Source organism: Cricetulus griseus, chromosome 5 (genome assembly GCF_003668045.3).
Source record: "Cricetulus griseus strain 17A/GY chromosome 5, alternate assembly CriGri-PICRH-1.0, whole genome shotgun sequence".
In the NCBI taxonomy this organism is placed as follows: Eukaryota; Metazoa; Chordata; class Mammalia; order Rodentia; family Cricetidae; genus Cricetulus; species Cricetulus griseus.
The window spans coordinates 84,289,079-84,308,469 of record NC_048598.1 but is presented as its reverse complement, the minus strand read 5'-3'; the positions used below and the strand labels follow the sequence as shown (position 1 = coordinate 84,308,469).

The window sequence follows — 19,391 nt, the reverse complement described above, 5'->3', positions numbered from 1 at the left end:
ATGCTCATCAAAATTAAAAGGTGTAAGAAGCATTGAGATCTTATATTATGGGCATGTACATTCTCATTAATGTGATTCTGCTGGTGCTGATGGCCCAGGTCCTCCACACTGAGTAACAAAACTCTTTACATAGAGAGCTCACTGCTCACTTTTCTGATTCTTTTTTCTTTTCTTCTGGTTCTTTTTGTATAAAGGTCATACACAAAAATGTTCAGGTATTTGGTGGCTGAAGGGCAGGGACAGTTGCTAAGTCAGAAGAGCAGTTTCTTTCCATGAACTGGAAGCTCTGTGTGCTTTTCCATTTAGTATGTCACCTTTCTTAACTTATGAAGATAACTGAGGCTTAGCATTTGTCCTCTGTATGACATCTTTCTGCATTAATGAATGTCTATGCTACTATCAGAATGCGCCTCTGAGTCCATAGGCAGTCATGTAGAGTCAAGAATCTAAGTCCACTCCAATATATGGACATTTCCTATCAGTAGGATTTGAGAAAATACGGCTCCTACATTATTCTCTTTCCTTTCAGAGAACTCCCAAAGGGGAAGAAAATCTTATGTTGATAGATAAGTTCAAAGTATTCCTTGAATAGTGTCTTAGTTAGCTTTCTATCCCTCCGATGGAACACAATGCCTATAAACAATACCCGGGAGAAAGGCTTCATTTTGCGGACACTTCCACATTGTAGATCATCATTGAAGGAAGTCAGGGCAGGAACCTGCAGAGAGAAGCAGATATAGAAGCCACCAGTGGATGGTGTTTACTTGATTGCTCCCCATGGTCTGCTCAGCTGCTTTCTTATACCAACCAGGACCACCTGCCTTGGAATGGCAACACCCATAGAGCATGGGGCCTGTGCATGTCAATTGTCAATCAAGAAAATGTCCTATATTCTTGCCTACAGGCCCATTTTGTGGAAGCATTGTCTTAATGAAGACTCTCTCTTCCAACATATGTCTGGGTTTATGTAAAGTTGAAAATATCAAACAGCAGCAACAACAAGAACCAACCGACACAAATCACCATAGGTAAGTACTGAATGACTGCATCTTTGCAGGTTTCTGGTCAGTGTTATATTTTCTCTCATGGTCTGGAATTGACATCTTGCTTATATTTTTCATTCTAATCTAATCTCTGTATTCTTGTCCCTCATCCCCTCTCTCCACTGCACTTCAGTTGGCTTGTCAATGGATGTTTCTTTTGTCTGATCTCACAAGTATTTTAATTGGACTCCATTCTTGGACATTACACTGAGTAGGGACTGTGGTTCCAATCATCTTTTAATGGAATAACCTACTAGAAAGCACATAGCAAAGATTTTATTTAATTAGGAAATACTGTTTAATCCGTCTTCAGGAAAGAGTATTTCTTCTATTATTAGTTGGTATCCATGAATACTTAGTATCATGAATTTTTTTTGCTGCTACTGTCTGAGGGGGAAGGCTTGTTGAAATTACAAAAAAATAATCAAACTATAATGGTTTAAACAAAAAATAAAACAAGGAAAACTAAAGCCAAAGGAAGAGTCAATAGAACTGTAGGCAAGCGTGTTAAATTTAGGGCAGACTTTATTTATGATTTGCTGTACTTTCTCCTCCATGGGCCATGATTTCTATATTCATTCAGTTAAAATCTTCTAGGTCTTAACACCCTCAAGGTATCTTACAGCAGCATCTTGATCTTGCCTTATTTTGACACACAGAAAAACAAGTCCAGCTTATTTCTGGCTGTTTGTGAAAGTGGGCTTAGCACATATTTTTTCTTTTGAGACAGGGTTTCTCTGTGTAGCCATGGCTTTCCAAGAACTAGTTCTGTAGACCAGGCTGGCCTTGAACTAACAGAGATCCTCCTGCCTCTGCTGGGATTAAAGGCATGTACCACTAGTGCCCAGATTATCAATTATTAAATCATTTACATAGTAGCAGTAAAATCTAGAATGGAGATTTTCATCCTGATCCATATCATTGGTGTAATAAAGGACATAAATCTAAACTTTCTCAGAGTATAATTTTCCACTGTTAATTGCTTGCCTTTCCTTCATAAGTTTCTAAAAAACACCATCCAGTGCTCTATCTTTGATCAAATTATCACCATCATACTCATCATTGGAAAGCCAAGGGGATGCCCTAACTCCCTTGTGAGGAACACAAAGTGTAGACAGATTGATTCTATAACTTCCCAAGGTCAGATGTGGCTGGAACTCAATCTGCTCTGGAAATTTCTTTTCCTGTTTAGTGCACTATTTAATAACCAGTCTATACACAGTTTTAAAAACAAATGTGATTTTCAAAAAAGTTTCATTTTATCTGTTATTAAAAAAAAACCAAAGACCTCGATTTGACAAGCCCTCTGGCTAGATTCCACATTTCTCCACAGACAGAAAACTCAGAATGTCTGATTAAAAACTGGAATGTACTTTGGGGAAATGAGAATGTACTCTCAGACTCCATTTGGTGTTTTCTCTCACTTGCAGAACAGAGGAAAGAGCTTTAGCTCTCAGTTATTTTCCTTACCTCTGATACAAAGAAACCTTGCATTGTCATCCTTCTATTTTGGCCATAACCATGTCAGCCACCATGGCTGAGTTCTCCAGTAAGTTCATAACGACACCGGTAGAGCTTCACAGAGCTGTTTCATGTGTGTAGTTGACAGAACACATAGCCTTGCTTTTTTGTTTTTGTTTTTGTTTTTAAATCACTTGTCTGTATCATATTTTCTTACCAACCACACATACTTTATGGTACTAGATCTTTTATTGAATTACACAAACACACATTAAGGTATATGCATGCATGCACACATGTGTACACACACACACACACACACACAATACTGCTATAGATAAGTGCTTCAAATAACTGAAGTGCACAGAAAGTTAACTTGTTTCAAATCTAACAACAAATAAGTGTCAGGAGTCAGAATTGCCCTCTGGAACCCAGGTTCTAGAATTATTTTTGATTATTATGACATTGGTCTTAGCAAGGCATCACCCTTGTTCTAGTCCTTACAACTCTTAATGACTTATGGGTAGGGAAGTATTTCTTTTCTTTTCAGGTGCATTAAAATTTACTCAGTCAGATTAATCACAAAGTATACTTGGGTTAGTGCTAAATAATGCCAGTGTATTCCTTGTGTAAGTTCCTAAAAAATAACATTTAACAAAACCTATCAGAAGGCTCTTGTGGGGGCAGTTCTAATTTGATATGTGGCAAGTTATGCTTTAGAAATTCCATGGTTGAAGTACTTCAATCAACCCTCCTTTACCCCAGCAGCCTTTCTCATGGCTAACATGCAGCTAGCATGTACTAGCAGCCAGTCAACCAACCTGAAGATCAAGACTTAGCAATGTTGAATTCTGAAATAGACTTGATTTAAGGAGGAAATGACTGGAATACAAATATGGAACCCAAGAACCATTTCTCTTGGAAACTCATTGCAAAGAAACTCACATTGTTTTGAGTTTCTGAGAACTTATCACATTCCTAACCTTTAATTTAAAATATTTTTAGCATCTGAAATGTTACCATTCTAAAGGCTAGACGCATGAAGAATCTTGTACAAAACTTCTTGCATGAGATATTTGAACTACCTTGAGAGTGAGTGTGATTTATGATTATTAATAAGGCCCAGTCATTGAGAATACGAGATTGAATTCATTAAAGCTATTATTTTGTTTGGAATCTTCTGCTTGCTTTAATGCTTTATTGTGGAAAATGGAAGAGTCTAATCATGGGGGAAACTTAGAAATAATGCCTCTCTTTATTTCTCTGCACTTGAGCAACTGCAAAGGACTCTATGTCTCTTTCTTCCTACGAGGGCAGCAATATCTCTGTTTTGAATGTACCTCAAGGAAGACATGAACAGTTCCACAGGCAAACTACCAGATGTTTCTGACAGCCTGACAGCTGTATCCCACTTCTAGAAAACATCTTATGAAACTGAGGCTTTAAAAATGATTAGATAGGGATTATCTATTTGCATTTTAAAAGCATTCTTTACGGCATAGATGGTACAATGGAGAGTTACTTTAAATAGCCAGTACCCTTACCATGCTTAAAATAAAATTTGAGCTATAAACAACATCTCAGAAATAAAACAACTGCAGTAAGGGAAGCATAATTATAACTTTAAAAAGACAATTACATAATTCTTTATATAGAATATTTATAAAGAGATGGGAGCTGCTCTCTTTCCTTTAAATCTTTATTTCAAAATGTTTAAATATAATGGCTCATAGTTTTCATTGCTTTCAGTATGTCCCCACTATGACTGGACCTTCTTCATGTACCACTGCAGTCTGTGAGTCAACAAATGTCCATTTAACAGATAGTTCAGGTTTCAATGATTCTGTAGGATGGATATACGCCTTTTAGGATACAGCTAGGTCAGCAAATTTCTTCTTTTTACTTTTTTCATTGACAAAATTGTGTCTATATAATGTACAACACATTGCTTTTATACTTCTGGACATTCTAGAATGAATAAATCAATCTGTTTAGTTATTTTTTTTGTGATGAGAACATGGGGATAAACTAGAGACCTGAAATGTAGCTATCATGTTGTTGAATACATCCCTTGAATCATAATTTTGTGCACTTCAACATCACCTCACAACACTGCTTCTCACCCCAAAATGAGTACACTAATTCTCATTCCTATGACCATTGAGCAAGATTGCCTCTTTTCCTTATCCCTTCCTTTGCCTATATTTTTTGTTGTTGTTAATCAAGGTAGAGTGAACAAGCAGTCCCCCACTGCCACAAATCACACAGTTGACTTTTCTGAATTAGGGGAAATCCTACGGATTGACAAACACCGAGTGCAATGTATGAGCCTTACCAGGGGAAAAGCACCTTTGGGGTTCTGGTATCTGATGTGCTAGGTAAGTAATGTCTTTTGGGCTCTTCCTGTAAGCCACCTGAGGTAACCTGTGAAGATGGTTTGCTACTCTCTCGACCTAGAAAACCCTGCAAAATCATGCAAGTCACGAGGTTCAAAACTCCGGGTTCACCTTAAGAATACACGTGAAACTGCCCAGGCCATCAAGGGTATGCATATCCGAAAAGCCACCAAATACCTGAAAGATGTCACATTGAAGAAGCAGTGTGTGCTATTCCGGCGATACAATGGTGGAGTCGGCAGGTGTGCCCAGGCCAAACAGTGGGGCTGGAAATAGGGTCGGTGGCCGATAAAGAGTGCCGAATTTTTGCTGCACATGCTTAAAAATGCAGAGAGTAATGCTGAGCTTAAGGGTCTAGACATAGATTCTCTGGTCATCGAACACATCCAGGTGAACAAAGCACCTAAGATGCGTCGACCAATTTACAGAGCTCAGGGCCGGATTAACCCATACATGAGCTTCCCCTGCCACATTGAAATGATCCTCACGGAAAAGGAACAGATTGTTCCCAAGCCAGAAGAGGAGGGTGCACAGAAGAAAAAGATATCCCAGAAGAAACTGAAGAAACAAAAACTTACGGCACGGGAATAAATTCAGCATAAAATAAATGCAGATAAAAGTAAAGAAAAAAAAGTATTGTCTTTTAGATAAAAGATACTCCAACAGGTTTGATGTGACTGATGATAGTTCATGGATTTTTTCATTGGCATTCTCCTGGTGATTAAAATGACTTTAATGACTTTTTCATATATTTCTTGGTCTTTTGAATGCCTTTTAAGAGCAATTTCTGACTCTTTTTGCTCAGTTTTTAATGTGCATTGATTTTTTTCTTCTTGCTTTTTTGTTGCACAAGTTCCTAAAATATTTCAGACAATTTTCCCCCAAATGCATGGCTTGTTTTTGTTTTGTTTTCATATTACAGGCTGTATGGTCTTAGCTATTTTGGATCACCTGAGCCACTACTTCAGGGGGTCTTGCTTGATCAAACCATATTAGTCTGGAAGGAATCCACAGCTTTTCATCTTCTGTGGAAACAAAAGCAAAACCTCTTCTCCAAAGTAATATGTTCTTAGATTGAAAATTTGAAGTCAAGGCATTTTAAAAATATATAGGTTGGATTAATCCAGCACCATTTATAATCCAGTGTCTTTTAGCAACTGTTGCTCCTTCCTCAGCAGCCAAACAATTCAAAGACAGCACAATAACATGCAGTATCCAGACTCTCTGTGTATTTTCCACCTTTTATGTGACTTTTTAAAAAAACTCTATTTCTTTTACTTTTATTTATCTTTTTTTTTTTGAGGCAAGGTTTCTCTGTGTAACTTTGGCTACCCTTGAACTCACTCTGCAGACCAGGTTGACCTTGAAATCACAGATATCTGCCTGCCTCTGCCTCCCAAGTTCTGGGATTAAAGTCCTGTGTCACCACACTCAGCTATTCTATTTTTCTAAGGACTTTATCCTTTTTTTCTCTCTCCCAAGACTAGGTTTTAAACTTAGTGTAAACACTTTAAATGTTTTTCTTCAGCTGAAGCAGTCTTTACTGTACATCTCTATTTCTGACTACATGAGTCTTTAAACAGCATGGCTAAAATTAAAGCAGTGGCTGGCCCTGCCTTATTCCTTGGCTTTCTGAGATTGTAGCTTCATGCTTATTGCTACAACTCTGTGGAGTTTATAGGTCCATGTCACCATCAAGTAGCATGCCGTCTGCTGCTCACAAACACCACTTAACTGTTTGGTAGCAGGGCCTCTTAACAGAGCTATGCATGCTTTTTGTCATTGAATCAGGAAGCCTCTCTTAAAGGAACCAAGAGCCTCTATTTGACTGTAACAAACAGAGCCTACTGAGAAAATACTGCTACCAAGAAGCCATGCTTGTCTCCGTTCTTTTGTGTTTGTGATCCTCTTTTAAGCTTTTGTCAGGTTTTACAAAGGAAATTCTTGCTACACATGTAGGTGCCATTTTGTAGACAGAGTTTCTTTCCTGCCTGGTTCTGCTGCCCTTCAGCCCCAAATAAACACACAGAGACTTATATTAGTTATGAACTGTTTGGCCAATGGCATAGGCTTCTTATTGGCTAGCTCTCTCTTAGGCTAGCTCTCTCTTAATTATTAACCCATTTCTATTAAACTGTGTATTACCAGGAGGCTGTGGCTTCCCCATAATCCGGCATGTTACTCCTTTGGCAGCTTTGCATCTTCTTCGTGGCTTCTGTCTCCCTTCCTCTGCCCAGAATTCTTCTTGTCTGGTAGCCCTGCCTATACTTCCTGCCTTGTTATTGAACCATCAGTGTTTTGTTCATCAACCAATAAGAGAAACATGTACAGAAGGACATTCTCCATCATATATATATTCTGTCCAGTCTATATAATGTTACTTGTTTTTATGTTTTCAGGGCTGACTATTAGGCACTGGAAATAATTGGTGTGCTCCTCCTTGGAAGGGCCAACCACCATTCCTTCTCCCAGCTTTCTTAAGTTGCCTATAGTTCTTTGTGTAGGATGGAGGCCTTGCGGACTTATTCCCTTATAGTTTGGCATATCTATTGGTGTCATCCATGTTCTTCTCACATTTGGACACTCATGTTGGTAAGACTATATGGGTGTAGCTTCTGATGTTACTAGGAGACACAATTTCACAGCAAATTCCATGGTTCTCTGGCTCTTGAATTCTTGTTGCTTCTTGTAGCCCCTGAGTATTGGGTGCAGAAGTTATTTCGTAGATGTATCCATGGGGACTGTATTTCATAACTCTGCATTTTGATTGGTTGTGGTTTTCTGTACTGATCTCTAAGCATATTTTACTCACACAGATGGCTTACAGAGTCCATGAGCCTATAAGAGGGATTTCTTTATGTTCACTGTCAACTACAGTATTCCCAACCTATGACTATCATTCTGAGTGCCTCTTAAGAACAAGTGAAGCAAACAATAATGCATACAAATCCTGAGTCCCTCAATCTCAGACACTGGAAGACTGCTCAGGGATTTATTTATGCCTCTTATCTCCATTTTCATCCTAGGAGCATCCTTTATGACAGCAGGAACTTTTGTAAATATCTTTTCTAATTTGAAAATATTATTTCTTTATCTTCTTTGGAAGTGAAGCAATAATTTTTAGGTAAAAAAACTTGTACAAATCTGATGCCATTCCTGCTGTATTAATTTATTCACTATATGTTATTGATGTCTCAGTTTTTGTAGGTTCAAGCTTTGGTTTTAAGAAAAGAAAGTTCCTGTGATTGCAAAAGATCAGACTTTTCTAGGGAATCACTAAAGAAGATGCTCAGAACTCTCTTCGTCTTCATAGGAGAATGTCTTCATTATTCATGAAAAGAGTAATAAACTTTAAATGTTATAAAAAAGCACACTTGTCAAAGTTTGTTATATCTCAGTATGGATAATTATAGCTACTAAGGGGTTTGTAGCCCCTTTTCTGGTGATGATCCATCTGTACAAATTATATAGATACACTGGCAACATTTATTTCTCATATTTTCAATGAACAATCCAGAGAGACAGTGCCCACATCCAAGGTCATTGATTTCTATTAGGTTTCTTTTCTTTTCTTTTTTCCTTTTTAAAATTTAAATTAGAAACAAGCTTGTTTTACATGTCAATCCCAGTTCCCTCTCCCTAACCTTCTCCCCTGCCCCCCAATGGTCCCCTATCCCATCTCCTTTCTGCTCCCCAGGGAGGGTGAGGCCTTCCTTGGGGGATCTTCAAAGTCTGTCATATTATTTGGAGTAGGGCCTAGAACCTCCCCGATGTGTCTAGGCTGAGAGAGTATGCCTCTATGTGGAATGGGCTCCCAAAGTCCATTACTGTACTAGGATAAATACAGATCCACTACCAGATGCCCCATCGATTAACCAGACCTCCAAACTAACATCCATGTTCAGGGGGTCTTGAACAGTCCTATGCTGGTTTCCCAGCTATCAGTTTGGGGTCCATGGGCTCCCCCTTGTTCAGGTCAGCTGTTTCTATGGGTTTCTCCAGCTTTGTCTTGACCCCTTTGCTCATCATTCCTCCCTCTCTGCAACTGGATTCCAGAGTTCAGCTCAGTATTTAGCTGTGGGTGTTTGCTTCTGCTTCCTTCAGTTACTGGATGAAGACTCTAGGAAGGCATATAAGTTAGTCATCAATCTCATTATCAGAGAAGGGCATTTAAGGTAGCCTCTCAGCTATTGCTTAGATTGTTAGTTGGGAATCAACCTTGTAGATCTCTAAACATTTCCCTAGTACCATATTTCTCTTTAAACATATAATGGCTCCCTTTATTATGGTATCTCTTTTTTTGTGCTCCTCTGTTCTTCCCCTGACTCAATTTTCCTGCTCTCTCATGTTCTCCATTAGGTTTCAATAAAACTGAGTGAATTACATCTTTTTTATGCAGATTCTGATTACTATGACAACATGTTGGGTATAAACAGAAAAGAAGTCTGAATTGCATACCTTCTGTATAAGGAAGTTAGAGCCTGAAGAACAGACATAAGAGTGTGGCTAGTTACTCTGTTCTAAACACGATTAATTCATTTACTTTAAAAAAATTAACCAGCATTTTTCTGATACTCTTTACTTCTTTGCTGGCACCACAGGAACAAGTGACTTAGTGTTCATTCTCCCTCATTCCTGTTTAAACTGAAAGGAATGATGTCAGAAGTGGGATGACCCCATGCTCCAAGGTTTCTAGAGAAAGAGGTAAACCTGTCGCCACAGCCTGCGTTGTCGGGCCGCTTAGACGCATTAGTCAAAATCCATATACTCGTGCCATCCCGGCGCTTCTGGGGTTTAGACTCGGCACTCCCAAGATGATAAAGACAGATCCAGATGAAGAAAAAACCTCTAAAGATTTACACTACATTTAAAAATATATGTAGGCTTGTGAGAGAAAAAATAACAGGAGGAAATAGAGTGGTGGTGGGGCTCAGCGGCTTTTGGCGGAAAGATTTATCATAACAAAGGTTCATAATCTATCCCATCTGACAGAAAGAAAACCTTATTCTAATCATTCTGTTAGGGCATACTGTGTGTTTAAGTCCTGTTATTAGAGATGTGTGGAGGTACATCTTTGTGTATTTAACTATTTTAAGCTCACACAGTGATCACAATCTTGTGTCAGTGAGGAGGAGCTTAATGAATTAAGAGATTAATCTTTGAGTGGCAATTATAATAATAGTGTTTCCTCAGGGTTCTATGAGCACACATCCTGGACCACATTTTCAGGTAGAAAGCTTTCAGTGCAAATAAGCATTTTAGGAAAAAAAAAGGTTTCAAAGGCAAGTTATATCTGCATATCCAGAGGAGGCAGTAGGTAAGGCGAATATTAACAGGAAGAAGACAACTCATATTTTCGTGTGTGTGTGTGTGTGTGTGTGTGTGTGTGTGTGTGTGTGTGTGTGTGTGTGTTGGCAGAGCTTATTGACTAACATATTTGAACACAGTTTTATAGACTTCTAAAAGAAAAAGAAAACAAATTTCTATGTGTTCTTAGCTAGACAACGGTTTATCTATCATCCCAAGAGCTCACTGTCAGAATGCTAAGTGTTAAGTAATTGTTGTATTGAGAAATTCATCCACTGTGTTGGCCATTTGGGATACCACTTCAATGAATCTTGTTATACACCTGGAATTATATTCAAAAAAGAAACATCAATAGCTTCTCAGAGGGATGCCCAATGGTACTTAGAATAGGTAGCAATTCAAAGCGCCTCTTTTCCTATCAAAGGAGGCCAGCATCAGATCTACTGTTTGGATGATAGTAGCTTTATTGTCCTCAACACAAGGCAGTTAGTATGTAAGCAGAGTACTATTGCTACACATGAATACACTCAGCTTGCTTCTCATCAGTGTGATTAGCTGCCTCAAACTGAGAACCTGCCCTCATTTAATAAGGCCTCTGCCTTTCCCCCAGTGTCAATCCCTGGCAACCACTGATTTTTTTTTTATTTCTGTGAATTTAATTACTCTAGGTATAAGTGGGATTATATAGTGAGGTTTTTTTTTTAATTTCTGTATTTAGTAGAGTATCTTCAAGGTTTATGCATGCTATAACATGTATCAGGTCTTCATTCCTAAGGCTGAGAAATATTATGTAAATTGCTAAATAATACAGCAATTATAAAGCATAGTATATATATAAAACAATAGATATTATTAAAATATAATGTACTGTTATGTGTATTGCCATATTTTCTCTGTCTATTCACCCATCAAAGGATTTTTGTAGTGTTTCTGATTAATTTCAGTCATACTGCTGTAAATATTCATAGCATTACACTTTGTACTCATTTTATGTACCACTTTTTGCATTACATGTTTATAGTAATTTTATAGTATGAATTATAAGCTTCTTGTGGCTAGGATCCTTGTTTGTCTTTTATTTATTTATAAGTCCATAGCATGAAATACAATTTTTAGAGATAACAGATCTTAAATACGAACAATTAAAGCTAAACATTTATCAGATAAATCCTAGGCTTTGGAATTTTGACATAGTAATTACCACCATTGTAGATAGTAAATAAAAGAGCAAAGCATAAGTTTTCTTTCTTTAAATTAATTTTTATTTAAATGACAAACAATCTATTTTACACACCAATTCCAGTTTCCTATCCTTCCATCCTCCCCTTTGCACCACCAAACCCCCATCCGACCCCTATCCACTCCCCAGGGAGGGCAAGGTCTCCCATGGGGGAATCATCAAAGTCTGTCACATCCTTTGGGGCAGAACCTAGGCCCTCTCCAGTGTATCTAGGCTGAGAGAGTATCTCTCCATGGGGAATGGGCTCCCAAAGTCCATTCATGCACTAGGGATAAATACTAGATGGATAGACGACAATCTAAGAACACACTCAACAACATAAAGAATAACATGAAAGCATTTTTTTTTCAATAATCTCAGTGTATAAAACCCTCTGCCCCATGTGAGTTTTTAACTTCCTTTAAGAATGCTCAGAGTAAGTGAAGGGATCTCTCCAGACACTGGAGTGTGACAAACTACAGTGGTACACTACTTTAAGTAGTACATAATTATGCAATTCGTGTGAATCTAGAAGTATAGAACATTTAGGTTTCAATCCAATTCAATGAGATAACAGTTTACATCTTTACTATGATATAAAACACAAATCCCACAGTCTAGTCTTGTAGAGAAACTCTATAAGGGAATTATAAATACCCACTTAACCCATCAAGGTATGTTATTTTAGTTGGTCATCAACGTGTTTGTATTTGTAACATCACTAGCAACAATGTTAATCAAAACAAATGCATAAATAACTCTGAATGTAGACAAGGAACCAATATTTTTAAGTGACAGTAACTGAAATTAATGAGTTTTGCTATAGATGCCACTTCTGGACTACATAGATTAGTGCTATTCATTATCTTAATATGAGAAATTCTATACTTTTACAACTAGTGGTTTCTTTTTTTTAATAGAAGAGAAAACCAGGGAGCAGAGAACTTGCTGTTTTCTATTATTTTGGACAATATTTGAATCCAAATTTATTTACTCATGTTTCTAATTCTTGAAATGGTATTTTAGAGGAACAAAAAGTAGTTATGTGTTTATCACTTTATTTTTTTCTTTTCCAGGTATATAGCTAGGTAAAACCAATAATGCAGAAAAGGCAGTAATTATTTTCAAATTATTTGAAAATAGCTATATGCTATTTCAACAGGTTCTTTTGTAGAGGCTCAAATCCCACATTATAAATATTCCCACTCATTCATCCAGTCTCCTTCTCCATGGGCAAGTGTGGTTCCTGATTTGGTTTCCAACAGTCTGAGGCTATCCTCTGGGTATGCTTGGTGGTGTTGTTCCACCTCAGCTATCTCAGGTTATCATTTCCATTACTGTACCTCTAATGCCACCTTGCTGTTATAATGGTTATATAAGATTCTACTTTGTGGTTGAACCCTAATTATCCAAGCAGGTCATTCTTTATCAACATTAGAATGCTTCAGTTTGCTTTGGCCCTTCAAACTAGAACTTCAATGAATAAGTTTACAGTATATCATTTTTTTCACATAAGCTAATATATTTCAAGGATAAATGAAATTTCTTGAAAAGATTATATACATGTATTTATTATGATAGATGTTAAGATCGATTTCCTTAAATTTGCATAGGGTTGTTAAAAATGATTTTTTCTTTTAACAGTCTCAGAATATAAATGCCCTGGATTCAACATCAGGAGTCTGGTAGGATGCTTCAAAACTATAATTAAATTAAAATAAAAGAAGCACAAGGAAACCAGTGGCACGCCCTTCAGTGTGGAAAGTGCTGTTGCTGTGTTTAGCCACAAAACTGGGAAGAATAGAGGATAAAGGAGGGTATTTTAAAGGAGGAAGGAGAGAAACAGAACCACACTTTATGGACTAGTTCTCCAGGGCTGCAGATCAGATGGAGACATATTAAGGTGGGACACTTTGAGCTTCTGACAGCCCCATCTCCTCTCCCTGATATGCTTTTGACATCTTCTAGAATCAGACAACTACAATGCCTTGAAGAAGTTACAAATGTGATGAATTAGTTTTCCATATCAACTAATTTAGAAGAACTGATGCTAAATTTAGAGAAAGCAGACCTCATTATGAACAGGTTGCTCACATGCTTAGTGTGTCTGTGGGCAGATTTAACACACCAGAGGGAAGTTTGTGTTAGCAGTTTTGTGCACTCTGTCTTGGAGCTCCTATGTGTCTGTAAATCGAGTTCTAATTGGTCGAGATAATTAAAGTCTGGAGTCAGATATAGAGGGAAATGCTGAGAGATCAGAGAGAAGGAGCAAGCTACAGCACACCTTACCTCCTAAGCGTCTCTGCAGAGAAGAGAGCGATCTCCTGTACGACCCTGCTTTATCCTTTGTCTGCCCAGCTATGTCACTTCTGCCTGTCTGTACAGACCTCCAGACCTCTGTTGTTAGCTAATGGCAAGCTCCATTCTCTGACCCCTAGCAGGCTTTATTTGTGCAAGAAAGATATCAGCACATGTGTCTGTATGAGGGCTGATGCCTAGTGCATCAGCTACTTGTCCTGTTGCTGCAGCAAAGCACTAGATAGAAGAAACTAATTATAGAGTTTCTTATGACTCATGAATTGAAGGTGTTGTTTATCATGGTGGAGATGTCATAGCAGTAGGAGCATGAGGCAGCTGGTTACATTGCATCCCCAGTCAGAATGCCAAGAGTGATGGATACTTGTGCTCAGTTTCTTTCCTCCCTTTTTATGCTGTTTGGGATCCCAGCCTGTGAATAGTGCCTCCTACAGTTAGGAGCAGTCTTCTTACTTGAATTAACCTAATCTCACAATCAGCCTAGAAATGCGTCCAAGCTTATTTATCAGGGGACTTAGATCCCATCAAGCAACATTAACTGTCACACCCAGAAACACTTCTAATTCTGAAAACTCTGATAGAACACATGTGGGACTATTGTAAAGGTATTGCTCTTCACTTCTTGCCAAGGCTGCACTCTGTGCTGATCATCTCATGCTCTGGACTCCTGGGTATGTAAACATGTGTGTGTACATATGTGTATGTGCACTAATGTGTGTGTGCACATGCATAACATCATTTCTAGTTTTCCCTAAATGTCCGTGCAATTCTGAGTGCCTATTTATGAACTCTTTGTCCAACTGTATTACTTAGACACTGACTCTAGGCATTGCCATAGACTAGGGAAGGAGATATAGATGACAAGACAGCCGTCTTAGGAAGGCATTCATGCCTGCTTTGGTCTAGGGCACAGTGGGGGTTCTAGAGCACAGTGGAAAGTGAACGAAGCAGAGAATTTTGGCTGGATTCAGCAATGGGAGCTTTGGCATCATGGGTCAGAACCTGAGCTCCTCCTATGATGGACTGTCAGTCACTTTTTTATTAGTGTGATAAAACACCATGACCAAAAGCAGCTTGGGGAGGATAGAGTTTATTTCTGCTTACAGTTGTAGACTGTAGTGAAGGACAATCAAGATCAGGTAGGAACCTTGACTGGTTGATCCAAAATTTGACCTTTGATTTTTGATTCACTGTCTGAAATTTGTGTTATCTACCCAACTTATTTTACACACTAAGTTTAAAATTTGGCTTTTATTTAAGAAGCTAGGTATAAACATAAAGTAGTAAATATTATCATATTTAAATGAGAATTACATTTCAGAGCAAAGATGTAATGAAATAAACCTATGACATCATGACATCATTAAGTATCTAGGTGACAAATGTGACATAGTTTTCACTCAGGCTTAAGTAGGAAGAAAGTGTCATGAGTCAGTCAAAACCTTTCTTTGAACTTTGAGTGAGGTCTTGAGTTGTTTCTGGGAATTTCTGGGCAGATATGTAACAAAAACCCACCAAACTTCACGACAACACAAGAAAATCACAAGTGTACAGATGTTCAGGAGAACACACTACTTGCCCTCCATTTCTCACTATCTATTTTCTCTTTTCAAGGTTTTAACACAATTCTTAAAAGAATATTTTTTTTACTTCTCCAATTTTAAAGTAACCAACATTAGTCAAAAATATTCTTGACACATTTCTTCTTTCTTAGCTTAGATGTGATGCCAAGGTGACTTACGCTCACAACAATCAACTAAGGCTCCTCTTGGTAAAATCAGGAAAGTAAGGCTTTAATACTGTGGGACCCTCCCATAGGATACAAAGAGAAGCACCTTGTGTCTCACTTCTTTGTGTTGGAACTAAATTTCTTCTGAGTCTGACAAGAGATTCTGACTCCATCCCTCTCCAAAACACCTCTGCTGCACTCTGTGCATTTCCTTTTCTGTGGCTGACATGATTCAGGAGTTTCCTGCCCACTTTCAAATTGTAATTCAGGTCACGTGATCTCATTACTGATTTCCAGCATTTTATAAATTAAGTTGGTTTTGTTCCAGAACCAATGCAGGTCCTTGGTGCATCAAGAACATAAAATCAGGGAGTCTATGACGGACCATTTCTTCTCATGTCTCATGAGAGTGAAAGGAATAGGAGAAAATAGAAGCCAACCGACTTTGTTTTTTGCCATAGTCTGATGTGAATAGTGATATTATTCTACCTTCAGTGACTTGCCTAGAGAAGATTTTTAAGAGGTGCCATATAAAATAGTCATTTTATCTGGGAAAGGCTAGCTTGTGATATAAATCAGAACAAAGCTTCCAGGGGAGAAGAACATTACTTTTCAGAATGATGAAAATGAGCGTGGTTTTTATACATAATGGGAAAAAGGAAAGACTTCTAGGTCCTATGCCTGCAGAATCTGTTATGCTGCTCAAAAAAAGGCAGTCTACCAATTGTACGGGATCATTATTTACCCAATGATTATTCCACTGCCCATTTTTTTGTGTGTGCAATACATTGTTGAAAGAGACCAGCAAGGCAGAAATGGGAATTACATGGACATGATGTGGTAATCACAAGGTAATTTCTAGATGGGAAACTTGCTATTTAAAAATCTATTATTTAACTGTAATGGATAGGTTGATACATGCCCTTTGATTGACATTGGTGATCTGCCTGCCTACAAGTTGTGATAGTGCAATTTGGCACAAAACTTATGGGACTAGCCAACCAATATCTGATTGGATTTAAGCCCCTCTCCATGATATAGAACCTATTTTATGAACACTGTTTTGTGGCTAAGGATCTGATTTTAGGTAGCCTGGGGACCTGGGGAAGGCAAAATACTACTGCCCTGCTAAAGGGATGTAGCAATAAAATGACACCTAAGGGTATTCTGCTACACTCCCAGATCAGTGTCTTGCTCAGACATCATCAGATGAACTTTTTCCTGTAGTAGATGGGAACAAATAGAGACCCACAACGGGACAATGTGCGGAGAGTGAGAACATTCGGTCCTAAATGGAATGTTTTGATCAAATCCCTTCTTTGGGGCTCAGAGAACCCCATAAGAGACTCATAAGAGGAAGCAGAAAGAATTTAACAGCCAGTGGGGATGGAGGAAACGAGGCCTTCTAAACACAGAAGGACCACCACACATATGGGCTCATAAAGACAGTGGCAGCATGCACAGGGCCTGCACTGCCTTAGTCTGATACTGTCCCAGTGCTGAGAGGGCAAGTAGACACAAGACCACACATCCCTAATCCAGAAACTGTCTCCAGTTGACAACTGCTCACAAATGGAAAATTAGTTTCGTCCATCAGAGTCACTTGGATGCACAAGGCACTCTTAAGGCCAGGTCCCATGTCTAGCAGTAGATACCAATACAAAATAAACTCAGTGGCATTTTTGGTGGTTCATTGTCTCATAAGGCTTTGTCAGGGCATTTAGTCCCTCACAAGTCTCTCTCTCTCTGTCTCTGTCTCTGTCTTTGTTTCTCTCTCTCTCTCTCTCTCTCTCTCTCTCTCCTCTCACACACACACACACACACACACACACACACACATATATATATAATATATATATATATATATATATATATATATATGTTTCTGGTTTTGTGTTTTTATGGTGATTCTCTGTGTGTGTTCCTGTACCTTTTACATTGGCTCTTGTTCTTTTGTTTTTATTTTAGCTAAATTTATTATTATTATTTTAGATACATGATTGTCTCCTAATGAGAGGGGGAAAGAAAGTATATGGTGGATTTGTGTAGTTAGAAAAGTGGGGAGGACAAACCTTAGAATGTATTGTATCAAAACATCAATTTTCAATAAAACCAAAACAAAACATCCCTACATGCCATATGATAAAATGAATTGAAAATCATATTACTTTATGAAATAATTTTCTATAAAAGTAAAACCAAAACAACAGGTAGAGGATAGAAATATTCCAAGAGTTTATTCAAGCCTGAATACAAACTGTGACAGAGCTATGCCTCTGTTACATACACCACTAGAAAAGGGAGTGAGATATACAGTCAGGCATCCTGAGGACTGTGGCAGACACAATAATCACAAGGCTAAATTTCCTACCTCTTTGCCTTCTTCCTTTTTATCTCATTCATTTTTCAACCATGTTCAGTTTATTAGTTTCTGGGAAGAACGTGGGGTGTGGGGATAATTTCACTTGCTGCAGTCTTAGAGAGTGACTACTGATGGATCTGCCTCTCTGATTTAAGATCTTGGCATGGTAAGAGTTATGGTATTGGTATGAAGTATCTGCCATAGGCCTGTGCTTTGGAACACGTTGTCTTCTATGCGGCACTACTTTTTAAGTTTGTGTACCTTTAATGTGTGGGGCATAGCCAGATGAAATGGGTTGCTGGGAGCAGCCATTACTTCTATGATGCAGTCCTGCCTCTGGATCAAGCCTGTCTTCCTCCAAGTCAGTGCCATATAACAAGTGGCTGTCGTGAATTCTCTGCCATGGAAACTTTCAACATCACAACTTCCCTACCGCGATGAACTGCAGCCTGCAAACAGTGAACCAAGATAAGTCCCTCTGCCCTTGGGGTGTTTCTTCCAGGTATCCTGTCACTGCCATGAGAAAAATAACGAACACAGGAAGGTACTGGGCACTCAAATCATTAAATGGTTCCCAGGAAGGAACCGTGGCTCCTAGGAAGCTGCAGGACGTGTATGCTCAGATCAGTGTAGTGACTACATTAAAACATTCTGGTGTTGGTTGCTACTGTATGTGGAAATTCAGGTTCAAAACAGACAAGGCCTGATCAGATCCATGGAGTGTGCCAGATATCTGGAGTGCTGCAGATATAGGAAATGCAGCAGATACCTGAGGTGTTGTAGATACACAGACTACTGCAGATACATGGAGCATTGCAGATACATGAGGTGCTGCAGGTACCTGGCTGCTGTAGATGCATGGAGTACTATAGATACCTGGAGTGCTGCAGATACGAGGAGTACTTCAGACACCGAGTAATGCAGATGCACGGAGTGTGTCAGATACATGGACTGCTGCAGATACATGGGGTGCTGTAGATACATGAAGTGCAGTAGAATTACGGAGCGCTGCAGGTCCACAGAGCGCTGAAGCTACATGGCATGCTGCAGATGTGGAATGCTTCTGTCAAAAGCTCTAGCTGCAACAGAGTAACAGAACTTGAATTTTTCCCACCAGAAAGTAAGAGCATGGTTTCTGGAGAAGGTTCTAGTGTGTGGTTGGTTTGATGGTTAATGCTGTAGAATATGACAGCTTTTATTTTACATATTTTATTCCATGTGCTTGTTGTGAGGTTCCCTGATCTGTCCACGTGCCTCAGCATGCAGCTCAGGGAAGCTAACTACTCTGAAAGCAAATGTTACTACCGTCTCAAAGAAAAGTGACACAAATGTGAGGCTTTTCAAATTGTTTTCTGTGTATTCAGCTCTGGCTTTTGTTTGGGAACTTCTTGTGTTGCTCATTCAATACATTTTGTCTTTTCAAAAGTTTCAAAGCTAAAAGCAAAGATCACAAGAGATTAAATAAGGTATCCAAACTCTTTTTATATTTTAAAGATAATCAGATTTTTCCAAACTCTGTTTCTTTATTTGGAAAGCAAGGCTATTTATATACCCATCA

At 38.5% G+C, this 19,391-nt stretch overlaps 1 non-coding gene and 1 pseudogene across 1 annotated transcript; one reads left to right on the top strand and one right to left on the bottom strand.

The window, feature by feature from the left end:
• Positions 1-4,730: 4,730 nt before the first annotated feature.
• Positions 4,731-4,890, bottom strand: LOC113835970. The gene has a single exon (XR_003485874.1). It is a non-coding gene; the product is annotated as a U1 spliceosomal RNA (small nuclear RNA).
• A 46-nt stretch (positions 4,891-4,936) lies between these two features.
• LOC100758997 lies at positions 4,937-5,533 on the top strand (annotated as a pseudogene).
• The last annotated feature ends 13,858 nt before the right edge of the window (positions 5,534-19,391 follow it).